This window comes from Oncorhynchus mykiss, chromosome 14 (assembly GCF_057628025.1).
Source record: "Oncorhynchus mykiss isolate SJ-2025 chromosome 14, ASM5762802v1, whole genome shotgun sequence".
Classification (NCBI taxonomy): Eukaryota; Metazoa; Chordata; class Actinopteri; order Salmoniformes; family Salmonidae; genus Oncorhynchus; species Oncorhynchus mykiss.
The window spans coordinates 23,304,380-23,318,541 of record NC_143035.1 but is presented as its reverse complement, the minus strand read 5'-3'; the positions used below and the strand labels follow the sequence as shown (position 1 = coordinate 23,318,541).

Genomic DNA, 14,162 nt, shown 5'->3' with positions numbered 1-14,162 from the left:
GCACAGTGCCATTTACCGAATTGAAGTAGATTAACTGCCAAATGCATTTCCATCGCCCTCACCTCGATTTGTATTATATATAGCTGTGGATCATCCGCTATTGTCCCTAACATCTTTTACTCCTTCGCAACAGTTGTGGGATACACACATACACCCACACACACTCAACCCATACCCCCACACAACCATAAGCTCACCATAAGCTCACTTACAATTGCACCACCCCAGAGCCCAACTCAAGATAGGTCTTGATTAACAAATGCACTTGCAGTTGCAACTGCATGAGAAGGCCTGCAAGACCGCACAAAAAAATAGGCAAAACTTGAGAGATTTTATTTACCATTGTCACATCCTAGATGGAGGTCAAATGTACACCTTTTTCCTGAAACACCCACAATACGGTCCCCCGTATTGACCATATTCCCAAGCATCTCCATGCAGTCCGACTTTGATTCTGTGCCACTAGGGTCACAATAATATACCCCCTCTCTGAACGTCCGAGTGTGACCCCCTCCCCATGGGTTACTGCAGCTAGTGTTGCCAGCACTGCCACTGCCTGGGTGGGGGCACCCCACCGGAATCCCCACCGGCTAGGTACAAGGTCATCAAGGTTCTCATTAGCAGCTTTGAGAATTTCCTTGTATATTATGCTCTCCCTTTAGGGGGCTTTGGCTTTGCAGGACCAACCCTGCCAAGCAGGCTCAGAATCTTGAGCAGGCAGTGCTGCTCTTGGTCTCTGACCATCATTATGGCTGCATACAGACCGCTTACAGCATGCACATAAAACAGTTAGGGACTTCTCCTTAGTATCTGGGTCATTCAGGTGGGTGTCTAGGGTATGGACCGTACCATTAAAATAGTATCATAAATAAATAATTAGATATCATTTATTTTAAAAATGTAGTTCCCCATGATAGGAAAATAACAAATCAAATGTATCATCTATTTTAAAACTGTTCCACCATGATAGGACAATAAATAAGACGTATAATTCCTTATAAAAGTATATCCATCATGTAACGGCTTTCTTCGGTAGAAGGAGAGTCGGACCAAAATGCGGCGTGGCTATTGAGATTCATGTTTAATAAAATAACGTAAACACGAATCAATACAAAAACAATAAACGTAACTTGAAAACAGCCTAATACTGGTGCACATACACACAGAACAAGGACATCAAGACACTAAGGACAATCACCCACAAAACACTCAAAGAATATGGCTGCCTAAATATGGTTCCCAATCAGAGACAACGATAAACACCTGCCTCTGATTGAGAACCACTTCAGACAGCCATAGACTTCACTAGAACACCCCACTAAGCTACAATCCCAACACACCACATACAAAAACCCATGCCACACCCTGGCCTGACCAAATAAATGAAAATAAACACAAAAATACTTTGACCAGGGCGTGACACATCATCTGAACAATATTGAAAGCCCTCTTATACCCCGGCCCACAGCAATACATTGGCTCTGGGATATGCAACTATTTCATTACTCAGTCACTCAACTTTCCAAACATAACAAATAAAAATAAACACACACCACACCATCCACACATACTGTGCCTTCTGTTTACTTAGTTTTTATCTTCACTATGTTGAATTAGTGCTTGTGTGTTCAATTAGTTATATGTGAAGATATATAGAAAAGCTATATTTTTTATTGTATTGTTACAATCCATAACCGGGCTAGAATTGTGTTTATTTTCCTCATCTATGAGAACTTTGTAATTTTTAAAACAACCATGGAGTAGTCTTTGAGTCTCTGAACAACTGGTTATCAATATATAGTTTATCAACGACGAGAGCTACTCGTTTCCCTTTTAATCTATTTTCTTTGAAAATTGGATGCAGAACTTTGCGCCATTCTACGATTTCCTTCGGAAACTGATCATTCATGCCAATTTTGGTCCCAGCAAGTCTTTTACCCAGGCTTTTAACCATTATTTTATCTTTAAATGAAGCAAATTTGGTAACGATTGGGCGGTCATACCTTTGGCCTCTCTGTCCGAAGCGGTGTACACATTCAAGTTGGATTTTGTCGATAACTTCTGAATCTGGATCTGAAGCGCTGTAAGGAGGAACACTCTATCTACAGATTCAGGAACTTCCCCTTCTTTCTCCTGGATACCTGTAAGTACCAGATTCTCTCTCGTTGATCTAGTTTGTATGTCCAGTAAGGCTTCCCTCAGAACGGTGTTCTCCTTTTTAATTTAATTCATTTTGGTTTCAATCTTATTGACTGTCCCTTTTAGCTTGTGTTTCCTTCTCCAATGTCGCAGCTTTTTCATCACTCATCTCGAGGCTTGCCTCAAACTATTTTATATCCTTACTAACTAATTCAAGTATACCCAGTTTGTCATTTATTGATTTTAACAGATCGGTTTTGACCTTTACCATTCCCGGTGGTGAAAATATGAAATCGTCTGTGTCTGTAGAAGAGTCACGTTTTCGTTTCGAAATAGGTTCCCGTCTTACTCTCCGTCATGTTTGGGTGTCGCTTGTTTTCGTAATATTTGTCGATAAATGTTTCTAGTCTTAAGATTTGTTTTGTGTTATTATCCAGATTGAAGGTTATCACCCACCAGATTATGTAGTGCTAATATTTGAGTCTATCTTGCCAATATTGAATATGACGTTTTAGCTTGAGGTGCTCTACATAACTTCGTTCAGTCTGCCATTACCTTTACGTCCACCTCCTCCTCCACCTCCCGCCTAGGCCCTAACCTATGCTGGTAGAGATACTGGGGTCCGAAAGAGCAACAAAAATAATAATATGGGGATGAGGTAGTTGGGTGTGCTATTTACAGATTGACAGGTACAGTGTACAGGTACAGTGATCGGTAAGCTGCTCTGACAGCTGATGTCTAGTTTTGGGTTGGTAATGACGCATAGCAATAACATGAAATTGAACATATTTAATAGTGAGAACTGAAACTCACTAGGAAGGGTGGTTCATTAACACTGACAATTAATCCTGACCAATTAAGGTCACCAAGACAGCAGAAAACATACAGCAACACCTCCCTGTCTTAAAAACCTCTACGGGATCGGTGTCCCTAAACGGGGACAGTTGTTGCCTAATAGGCAATATTGTGACTAGAATGACATTGTAAACAACAGCCAACTTTCCTGTACATAGAGATGTCTTAAAAGGGCAGAAAGCTTAAATTATTGTTAACCTATCTGCAGTGTCCAATTTACAGTATACAGTATATTACAGAAAAAAGATATCACGGCAACTCGTTTGATACATTCACCTCTGAAGGTAAATAATGTACTTACATTCAGTAAACTTGTTCTGATTTGTCATCCTGAGGGTCACAGAGACAAAATGTAGGCATGGGTACAGCCAGGCTAAGGTGTGAGAGCTGCAATCACAGTGGACAGGAAACCTGCAGCTTTAGACAGACGGCCCTGACTTCCACAGGACTAACTGACAATAAGGCCCTCAGGATGGAAAACATGAGAGAGCTCTTACCAAGTTTCGACCTCACTTTAAATTACACTCAGTGTAAAATGCATAGGTACCACTGATGTACACCTTGTTTTATTGCACCTGGAGCCAGAGCTGTGTAGTGGTATGTACTTCTTAAATACTGCAGTAATATGACAGTACTATAGTACCTGGAGGCAGAGCTGTGTAGTGTTTTGTACTTCTTATATACTGCAGTAATATGACAGTACTATAGTACCTGGAGGCAGAGCTGTGTAGTGTTTTGTACTTCTTATATACTGCAGTAATATGACAGTACTATAGTACCTGGAGGCAGAGCTGTGTAGTGTTATGTACTTCTTATATACTGCAGTAATATGACAGTAATATAAAACCTGGAGACAGAGCTGTGTAGTGTTATGTACTTCTTATATACTGCAATAATATGACAGTACTATAGTACCTGGAAGCAGGCTGGGTCTCTTCCTCTTAATGCTCTTCTCAGCTCCGTTCTCCAGGGGACAGTCTGACACCAGCGGCACGTTTGAGTTGCTGAACTGCAGGGGTTCGTTGTTGGAGGACGGGTCAAAGGACAACGGGTTCAGTCCTGAAACACAACAGAAACACAACAAGCAGCCCTGTTCAACCAGATAGACCATAGATCTATAAACCACAACAAGCAGACATGTTCAACCAGATGGACCATAGATCTATAAACCACAACAAGCAGCCCTGTTCAACCAGATGGACCATAGATCTATAAACCACAACAAGCAGACATGTTAAACCAGATGGACCATAGATCTATAAACCACAACAAGCAGCCCTGTTCAACCAGATGGACCATAGATCTATAAACTACAACAAGCAGACATGTTCAACCAGATAGACCATAGATCTATAAACCACAACAAGCAGCCCTGTTCAACCAGATGGACCATAGATCTATAAACCACAACAAGCAGCCCTGTTCAACCAGATAGACCATAGATCTATAAACCACAACAAGTAGCCCTGTTCAACCAGATGGACCATAGATCTATAAACCACAACAAGCAGCCATGTTCAACCAGATGGACCATAGATCTATAAACCACAACAAGCAGCCCTGTTCAACCAGATGGACCATAGATCTATAAACCACAACAAGCAGCCCTGTTCAACCAGATGGACCATAGATCTATAAACCACAACAGAAACACAACAAGCAGCCCTGTTCAACCAGATGGACCATAGATCTATAAACCACAACAGAAACACAACAAGCAGCCATGTTCAACCAGATGGACCATAGATCTATAAACCACAACAGAAACACAACAAACAGACATGTTCAACCAGATGGACCATAGATATATAAACCACAACAAGCAGACATGTTAAACCAGATGGACCATAGATCTATAAACCACAACAAGCAGACATGTTCAACCAGATGGACCATAGATCTATAAACCACAACAAGCAGACATGTTCAACCAGATGGACCATAGATCTATAAACCACAACAGAAACACAACAAGCAGCCATGTTCAACCAGATCGACCATAGATCTATAAACCACAACAGAAACACAACAAACAGACATGTTCAACCAGATGGACCATAGATATATAAACCACAACAAGCAGACATGTTAAACCAGATGGACCATAGATCTATAAACCACAACAAGCAGACATGTTCAACCAGATGGACCATAGATCTATAAACCACAACAAGCAGCCCTGTTCAACCAGATGGACCATAGATCTATAAACTACAACAAGCAGACATGTTCAACCAGATAGACCATAGATCTATAAACCACAACAAGCAGCCCTGTTCAACCAGATGGACCATAGATCTATTCAACCAGATAGACCATAGATATATAAACCACAACAAGTAGCCCTGTTCAACCAGATGGACCATAGATCTATAAACCACAACAAGCAGCCCTGTTCAACCAGATGGACCATAGATCTATAAACCACAACAGAAACACAACAAGCAGCCCTGTTCAACCAGATGGACCATAGATCTATAAACTACAACAGAAACACAACAAGCAGCCATGTTCAACCAGATGGACCATAGATCTATAAACCACAACAGAAACACAACAAACATACATGTTCAATCAGATGGACCATAGATATATAAACCACAACAAGCAGACATGTTAAACCAGATGGACCATAGATCTATAAACCACAACAAGCAGACATGTTCAACCAGATGGACCATAGATCTATAAACCACAACAAGCAGCCCTGTTCAACCAGATGGACCATAGATCTATAAACCACAACAGAAACACAACAAGCAGCCATGTTCAACCAGATGGACCATAGATCTATAAACCACAACAGAAACACAACAAACAGACATGTTCAACCAGATGGACCATAGATATATAAACCACAACAAGCAGACATGTTAAACCAGATGGACCATAGATCTATAAACCACAACAAGCAGACATGTTCAACCAGATGGACCATAGATCTATAAACCACAACAAGCAGACATGTTCAACCAGATGGACCATAGATCTATAAACCACAACAGAAACACAACAAGCAGCCATGTTCAACCAGATCGACCATAGATCTATAAACCACAACAGAAACACAACAAACAGACATGTTCAACCAGATGGACCATAGATATATAAACCACAACAAGCAGACATGTTAAACCAGATGGACCATAGATCTATAAACCACAACAAGCAGACATGTTCAACCAGATGGACCATAGATCTATAAACCACAACAAGCAGCCCTGTTCAACCAGATGGACCATAGATCTATAAACTACAACAAGCAGACATGTTCAACCAGATAGACCATAGATCTATAAACCACAACAAGCAGCCCTGTTCAACCAGATGGACCATAGATCTATTCAACCAGATAGACCATAGATATATAAACCACAACAAGTAGCCCTGTTCAACCAGATGGACCATAGATCTATAAACCACAACAAGCAGCCCTGTTCAACCAGATGGACCATAGATCTATAAACCACAACAGAAACACAACAAGCAGCCCTGTTCAACCAGATGGACCATAGATCTATAAACTACAACAGAAACACAACAAGCAGCCATGTTCAACCAGATGGACCATAGATCTATAAACCACAACAGAAACACAACAAACATACATGTTCAATCAGATGGACCATAGATATATAAACCACAACAAGCAGACATGTTAAACCAGATGGACCATAGATCTATAAACCACAACAAGCAGACATGTTCAACCAGATGGACCATAGATCTATAAACCACAACAAGCAGCCCTGTTCAACCAGATGGACCATAGATCTATAAACCACAACAGAAACACAACAAGCAGCCATGTTCAACCAGATGGACCATAGATCTATAAACCACAACAGAAACACAACAAACAGACATGTTCAACCAGATGGACCATAGATCTATAAACCACAACAAGCAGACATGTTCAACCAGATGGACCATAGATCTATAAACCACAACAAGCAGCCCTGTTCAACCAGATGGACCATAGATCTATAAACTACAACAGAAACACAACAAGCAGCCATGTTCAACCAGATGGACCATAGATCTATAAACCACAACAGAAACACAACAAACATACATGTTCAACCAGATGGACCATAGATATATAAACCACAACAAGCAGACATGTTAAACCAGATGGACCATAGATCTATAAACCACAACAAGCAGACATGTTCAACCAGATGGACCATAGATCTATAAACCACAACAAGCAGCCCTGTTCAACCAGATGGACCATAGATCTATAAACCACAACAGAAACACAACAAGCAGCCATGTTCAACCAGATGGACCATAGATCTATAAACCACAACAGAAACACAACAAACAGACATGTTCAACCAGATGGACCATAGATATATAAACCACAACAAGCAGACATGTTAACCTCTTAGAGCTCTAGGGGCGCTATTTCATTTTTGGATAAAAAACGTTCCCGTTTTAAGCGCAATATTTTGTCACGAAAAGATGCTCGACTATGCATATTCTTGACAGTTTTTGAAAGAAAACACTCTGAAGTTTCAGAATCTGCAAAGATTTTGTCTGTAAGTGCCCCAGAACTCATTCTACAGGCGAAACCAAGATGATGCATCACCCAGGAATTAGCAGAATTTCTGAAGCTCTGTTTTCCATTCTCTCCTTATATGGCTGTGATTGCGCAAGGAATGAGCCTACACTTTCTGTCGTTCGCCCAAGGTCTTAGCAGCATTGTGACGTATTTGTAGGCATATCATTGGAAGATTGGCCATAAGAGACTACATTTTCCAGAGGTCCGCCCGGTGTCCTTTGTCTAAATTTGTGCGTAATCTTCAGGTGCAGGCATTTTCTCCTGGGATTCAGGAGAGAAAGCATGTTTCCAAGAACGATGTATCAATGAAGAGATATGTGAAAAACACCTTGAGGATTGATTCTAAACAACGTTTGCCATGTTTTCAGTCGATATTATGGAGTTAATTTGGAAAAAAGTTTGCGTTTTGAGGACTGAATTTATGGATTTTTTTTGGTAGCCAAATGTGATGTATAAAACGGAGCTATTTCTAATACACAAGGAATCTTTTTGGAAAAACTGAGCATCTGCTATCTAACTGAGAGTATCCTCATTGAAAACATCAGAAGTTCTTCAAAGGTAAATGATTTTATTTGAAGGCTTTTATGTTTTTGTTAATGTTGCGTGCTGGATGCTAACGCTAATGCTAACGCTAAATGCTAACGCGAAATGCTAACTCTAGCTAGCTACTTTTACACAAATGATTGTTTTCCTATGGTTGAGAAGCATATTTTGAAAATCTGAGATGACAGTGTTGTTTACAAAAGGCTAAGCTTGAGAGATGGCATATTTATTTCATTTCATTTGCGATTTTCATAAATAGTTAACGTTGTGTTATGCTAATGAGCTTGCTGATAGATTTACACAATCCTGGATACAGGGGTTTTTTCATAGCTAAACGTGACGCAGAAAACGGAGCGATTTGTCCTAAACAAATAATCTTTCAGGAAAAACTGAACATTTGCTATCTGAGAGTCTCCTCAATGAAAACATCTGAAGTTCTTCAAAGGTAAATGATTTTTTTGAATGCTTTTCTGTTTTTTTGTGTAAATGTTGCCAGCTGAATGCTAATGCTAAATGCTACGTTAGCCATCAATACTGTTACACAAATGATTGTTTTGCAATGGTTGAGAAGCATATTTTGAAAATCTGAGATGACAGTGTTGTTAACAAAAGGCTAAGCTTGAGAGCTAGCATATTTATTTCATTTCATTTGCGATTTTCATGAATAGTTAACGTTGCGTTATGGTAATGAGCTTGAGTCTGTATTCACGAACCCGGATCCGGGATGGGGAGACCAGAAAGGTTAAACCAGATGGACCATAGATCTATAAACCACAACAAGCAGACATGTTCAACCAGATGGACCATAGATCTATAAACCACAACAAGCAGACATGTTAAACCAGATAGACCATAGATCTATAAACCACAACAAGCAGACATGTTAAACCAGATAGGCCATATATCTATAAACCACAGTGTGCAACAGACACATGAGTTTTACTATTATAACTGCAGTATACAAACACTCATCAAAGTCTTGCGTTTTACTGACTACAGTACACTATGTACAGAACATTCAGACAGATACAGAGAATATCCTGCAGTATGTGAAGAGAAGATTCAGAGAATCCACAGTGTTTCCTTTTCAAAACAGTTCAGATGTCTGTTAACTGAAGACAAAGAAAAGACCTCCCAAAGACGAGAGAAATACAATTCTATTAAACCTGAAGAAACCATGTGTTCCCTATTTTTAACAGTCAGGAGTTCAACACATGAAATTAAAGGAATGAAAACATACAGTTCCCTTTTCATAGTCCAGAGTTCACTCACTGAAGAACATAAGGAGACTCCCTAAAAGAAACATGGATAATTGGTATATTTTCCTAAACTCCAGAGTTCTGTGTCTCTCTGTTCAGACAGTGGGGACACTAGGGAGCATCTCAGAACCAATAACAGTTTCTGAACATCTTTTCTGGTCTCTTTTCTAATTTAGCAGTTTAATTTCTGTCCCAGTATATTTCTGTCCTGAGAGGAACCAAGATAGGATTAAACACACAAAGACCCCTGTGAGTTATGAACCCACCACACACTCTTCATAGAAGTCTAGTATCTAAAGTGACTACCATTAGTTATGAACCCACCACACACTCTTCATAGAAGTCTAGTATCTAAAGTGACTACCATTAGTTATGAACCCACCACACACTCTTCATAGAAGTCTAGTATCTAAAGTGACTACCATTAGTTATGAACTTACCACACACTCTTCAAAGAAGTCTATTATCTAAAGTGACTACCATTAGTTATGAACTTACCACACACTCTTCATAGAAGTCTAGTATCTAAAGTGACTACCATTAGTTATGAACTTACCACACACTCTTCATAGAAGTCTATTATCTAAAGTGACTACCATTAGTTATGAACTTACCACACACTCTTCATAGAAGTCTAGTATCTAAAGTGACTACCATTAGTTATGAACCCACCACACACTCTTCATAGAAGTCTAGTATCTAAAGTGACTACCATTAGTTATGAACCCACCACACACTCTTCATAGAAGTCTAGTATCTAAAGTGACTACCATTAGTTATGAACTTACCACACACTCTTCATAGAAGTCTATTATCTAAAGTGACTACCATTAGTTATGAACTTACCACACACTCTTCATAGAAGTCTAGTATCTAAAGTGACTACCATTAGTTATGAACCCACCACACACTCTTCAAAGAAGTCTAGTATCTACAGTGACTACCATTAGTTATGAACCCACCACACACTCTTCACAGAAGTCTAGTATCTAAAGTGACTACAGGCTCCAAAATAGCAATGAGCCAATATGTCCAAAAACTCCAAGCAGACAGTCCCTTCCGCAAAGCAGTTCTATTCCTCCCACAGATGGGTAGTGTCTTCCAGAGAATAAAGCAATAAGGAGAGTAGTGGCTGATGAATTATGGAAACAATATCAATGTGGATATTGCCCCAAAATCCCAGGAAACAATAAACTAATTCAATTGTGTTCCGAGCCTAATATATCAGGGATTTCCACTTCTCTAACTGGACGTGTGTTTTTTGTAACTCAGAACAGGGTCAGGGAGAGACAAGCCCTGTTCCCATGAAAAATGCATAAATTCTCTAGGTTTACCCTTGTTTTGCTAGACTTTGTTGCTGTCAGAAAAAATAAAGTCTGAAGATGGAAAATGGCAACCTTCTCTTTGCCAGTGAGTCTCCATTCTACACTAAGACACACAGGGCTCAACTCTCCAACCACAAAACATGAAAATGAATTCCTGATAAACTAAACATGTTTCTCAGAGGAGGTGAGCTGAAGGAGGAGTTGGTCACTTGCTACCAATCAGATGAAGACTTCCACCATCCATCTTTATGTTTTGGAGTGCTGGAGAGGAGGCAGTGGCAGAAGACACAGGGACAAACTACAGACTACCTACAAACTAGAAAACATCACCACACTGTTGTAATCCTGAACACATCACATAGGCCAAAAGGTCATGATATACACTTCCTGGTGAGAGATTCTCTGGGATCTGCTTCACTTTCACTGAACCACTAAACCATTGAACCACTGAACATGGAGTTATGTGTTGCATCAATCAGGTTTTTTCATGGCCATAAGAGTATATAATGATGCAAAGTATAGTGAAGTATTTAGAACACATCACATGGAGCCGTGAAGTGAGTGATCAGGCATTCTGTTGACATGGAAGGAGAAACTCCTATTTCTCCATCACTCCCTCCCTCTATGCATCTCTCCCTCCCTCTATGCATCCCTCTATGCATCTCTCTCTCTCTCTCTCTCTCTCTCTCTCTCTCTCTCTCTCTCTCTTTCTCTCTCCATTCTGCATAGGGGGCTCAGAAAGCTGCCAATGGAAACTGACACCCAGTGAGCCTCATACATTTATGGATGTGCCGGGGTAACGGCATTCTGATGAATGTTTCTCTATCTCTGCTCCACAACACAAAGCCATCCCTAATGTGTTTACAGGAGGATTTGAAATGTCTCACTCTGTTCGCCTTCTCTATAAGAGACTTGATAGAATCTGTCCTCATCAGGCCCTTCTTCCTTTCTCTCTCTGTTTACTTCCTTCATCTCTTTCTCTCTCCGTGTTCTGTTCTTTATGTAACCACATTTCCATCACAACGAGAACCAACCATCCCGTTTCCTCCCTGTGTGTCATCAAGGCTTTCCACATGAAGAGAGTAGATTGGTAAACAACGAGCTAATAAACAGAGGACAAATTGTCGAATAAAGTGCAGAATTGCCTTCCCTCAAACCCAGAGAAACCAGCTGGGAGATCTGCCCTATAAACATTATGCAGCAGCGTGTATAAGTTGTTGTCGAATAAAAAGGACAAGTGCTCCGTTCCTGAGAGTCTGTCTGTCTGTCTGTCTGGCATCACACAGCACACTCATTGCTTACAACTCACAAATCCACCCACACACCCTCCATCTCTCCACCTCTCTCTGCTCTGCCTGTCAGCATCCATCTGGTAGCCTCTCTGTCTTGCTCTCTTTCTTTCTCCCAGACGACAGTCTACAGACTTCTCCCAGACAACACTCTACAGACTTCTTCCAGATGACAGTCTACAGACATGATAAATGCCTCAGTTCATCTTCTAAACATGCTAGAGTTTCATCTGATTTATACCAGAGTTTAATAACTTCAAGAGGAAATGAAAGGAGATTGGCAGTTAGAGAAAAACGAGCTAGATGGATATTGAGAGGATAACGAAGCAATTGAAGGAGAGTCTGACACATTTGGCCTGACTAAGTGATTGTAGAGTGATAGTACTCCTAACCCCTTTGGATCTATTTTGGGTAACTGCCTGTCTCTGTCCTGTACTGTTGCTGTCCTGTCCTCTGCGGCAGTGTCCTGTACTATAGTAGTGGATCAGTTTAACCCTGATAAATCTTTGCTGGGTCACTGTCTCTGTCTCACCCCTATCCTACAGCGACTCCCCCAACACACTGATGGATGGTATGTTTCTGCAACAACATCTGGCCATAACCACAGCTCACGCTAAGAGGGGAAGTGTCACGTTCTGACCTTGATTTCCGTTGTTTTGTATTTATTTAGTATGGTCAGGGCGTGAGTTGGGTGGGCAGTCTATGTTTGTTTTTCTATGTTTTGGGGCATTTCTATGTTTTCGGCCTAGTATGGTTCTCAATCAGAGGCAGGTGTCATTAGTTGTCTCTGATTGAGAATCATACTTAGGTAGCCTGGGTTTCACTGTGTGTTGGTGGGTGATTGTTCCTGTCTATGTGTTTTCACCAGATAGGGCTGTTTAGGTTTTCGTTACGTTCATTACGTTCTTTATTTTGTAGTGTTTGTATTGATTCGTGTTTTACGTTTGTTTATTAAAACATGGATCGCAATCTACACGCTGCATTTTGGTCCGACTCTCCTTCTACAGACGAACGTCGTTACAGAATCACCCACCACAACAGGACCAAGCGGCGTGGTAACGGGCAACAGCGGCACAAGGAGGAATGGACTTGGGACGATGTGTTGGACGGCAAGGGTTGCTACACATGGGAGGAGATCCTGGCGGGAAAGGATCGCCTTCCATGGGAACAGGTGGAGGCAGCGAGGAGAGCAGAGGCAGCCGGAGAGAGGAGCCGGCGATATGAGGGAACACGGTTGGCAAGGAAGCCCGGGAGTCAGCCCCAAAAATGTATTGGGGGGGGGGCTAACAGGGAGTATGGCTACGCCAGGTAGGAGACCTGAGCCAACTTCCTGTGGTTACCGGGGGGCTAAAGAGACCGGGCAGGCACCGTGTTATGCTGTGGAGCGCACGGTGTCCCCAGTGCGGGTGCACAGCCTGGTGCGGTACATTCCAGCTCCACATATCGGCCGGGCTAGAGTGGGCATTGAGCCAAGTGCCATGAAGCCGGCTCTACGCATCTGGTCTCCAGTGCGTCTCCTTGGGCCGGCTTACATGGCACCAGCCTTGCGCACGGTGTCCCCGGTTCGCCTGCAAAGCCCAGTGCGGGCTATTCCACCTCGCCGCACTGGCAGGGCGACCGGGACCATTCAACCGGGTAAGGTTGGGCAGGCTCGGTGCTCAAGAGCTCCAGTGCGCCTGCACGGCCCGGTCTATCCGTCACCACCTCCACGCACCAGCCCTCCGGTGGCAGCCCCCCGTACCAGGCTGTCTCTCTGGCCCATCCTTACAGGGGCTCCCTCCTCTCCAGCGCTGCCGGAGTCTCCCGCCTCTCCGGCGCTACCAGAGCCTTCCTCCTGTCCAGCGCTGCCGGAGTCTCCCGCCTGTTCGGCGCTACGAGAGCTACTCAGTCCGGCGCTTCCAGAGCCTTCCTCCTCTCCAGCGCCGCCAGTGCCGCCCGTCTGCCCAGCGCCGCCAGTGCCGCCCGTCTGCCCAGCGCCGCCAGTGCCGCCCGTCTGCCCAGCGCCGCCAGTGCCGCCCATCTGCCCAGCGCCACCAGTGCCGCCCGTCTGCCAGGAGCCGCCAGTGCCGCCCGTCTGCCAGGAGCCGCCAGTGCCGCCCGTCTGCCAGGAGCCGCCAGTGCCGCCCGTCTGCCAGGAGCCGCCAGTCAGCCAGGGGCCGCCAGTGCCGCCAGTCAACCAGGGGCC

General features: G+C 42.7%; 1 protein-coding gene and 1 long non-coding RNA gene across 3 annotated transcripts in view; one reads left to right on the top strand and one right to left on the bottom strand.

Annotated features, from left to right (window-relative positions):
- LOC110487749 (ecto-NOX disulfide-thiol exchanger 2) overlaps positions 1-4,051 on the bottom strand; it is a 202,247-nt gene extending 198,196 nt beyond the window's left edge. Inside the window, exon 1 of the mRNA XM_090198596.1 lies at positions 3,910-4,051. The gene's annotated coding sequence lies outside the window, so the exon portion shown is untranslated. The remainder of the gene's footprint in view (positions 1-3,909) is intronic.
- Positions 4,052-7,805: 3,754 nt separating this feature from the next.
- Positions 7,806-13,246, top strand: LOC149978325 (uncharacterized). 2 transcript variants are annotated; one of them, XR_016486335.1, is made up of 3 exons: positions 7,806-8,119; positions 8,488-8,549; positions 12,985-13,246. It is a non-coding gene; the product is annotated as an uncharacterized LOC149978325 (long non-coding RNA). The 2 variants fall into 2 exon arrangements; XR_016486334.1 differs by lacking the exon at positions 12,985-13,246 and adding an exon at positions 11,418-11,935.
- Positions 13,247-14,162: the final 916 nt, after the last annotated feature.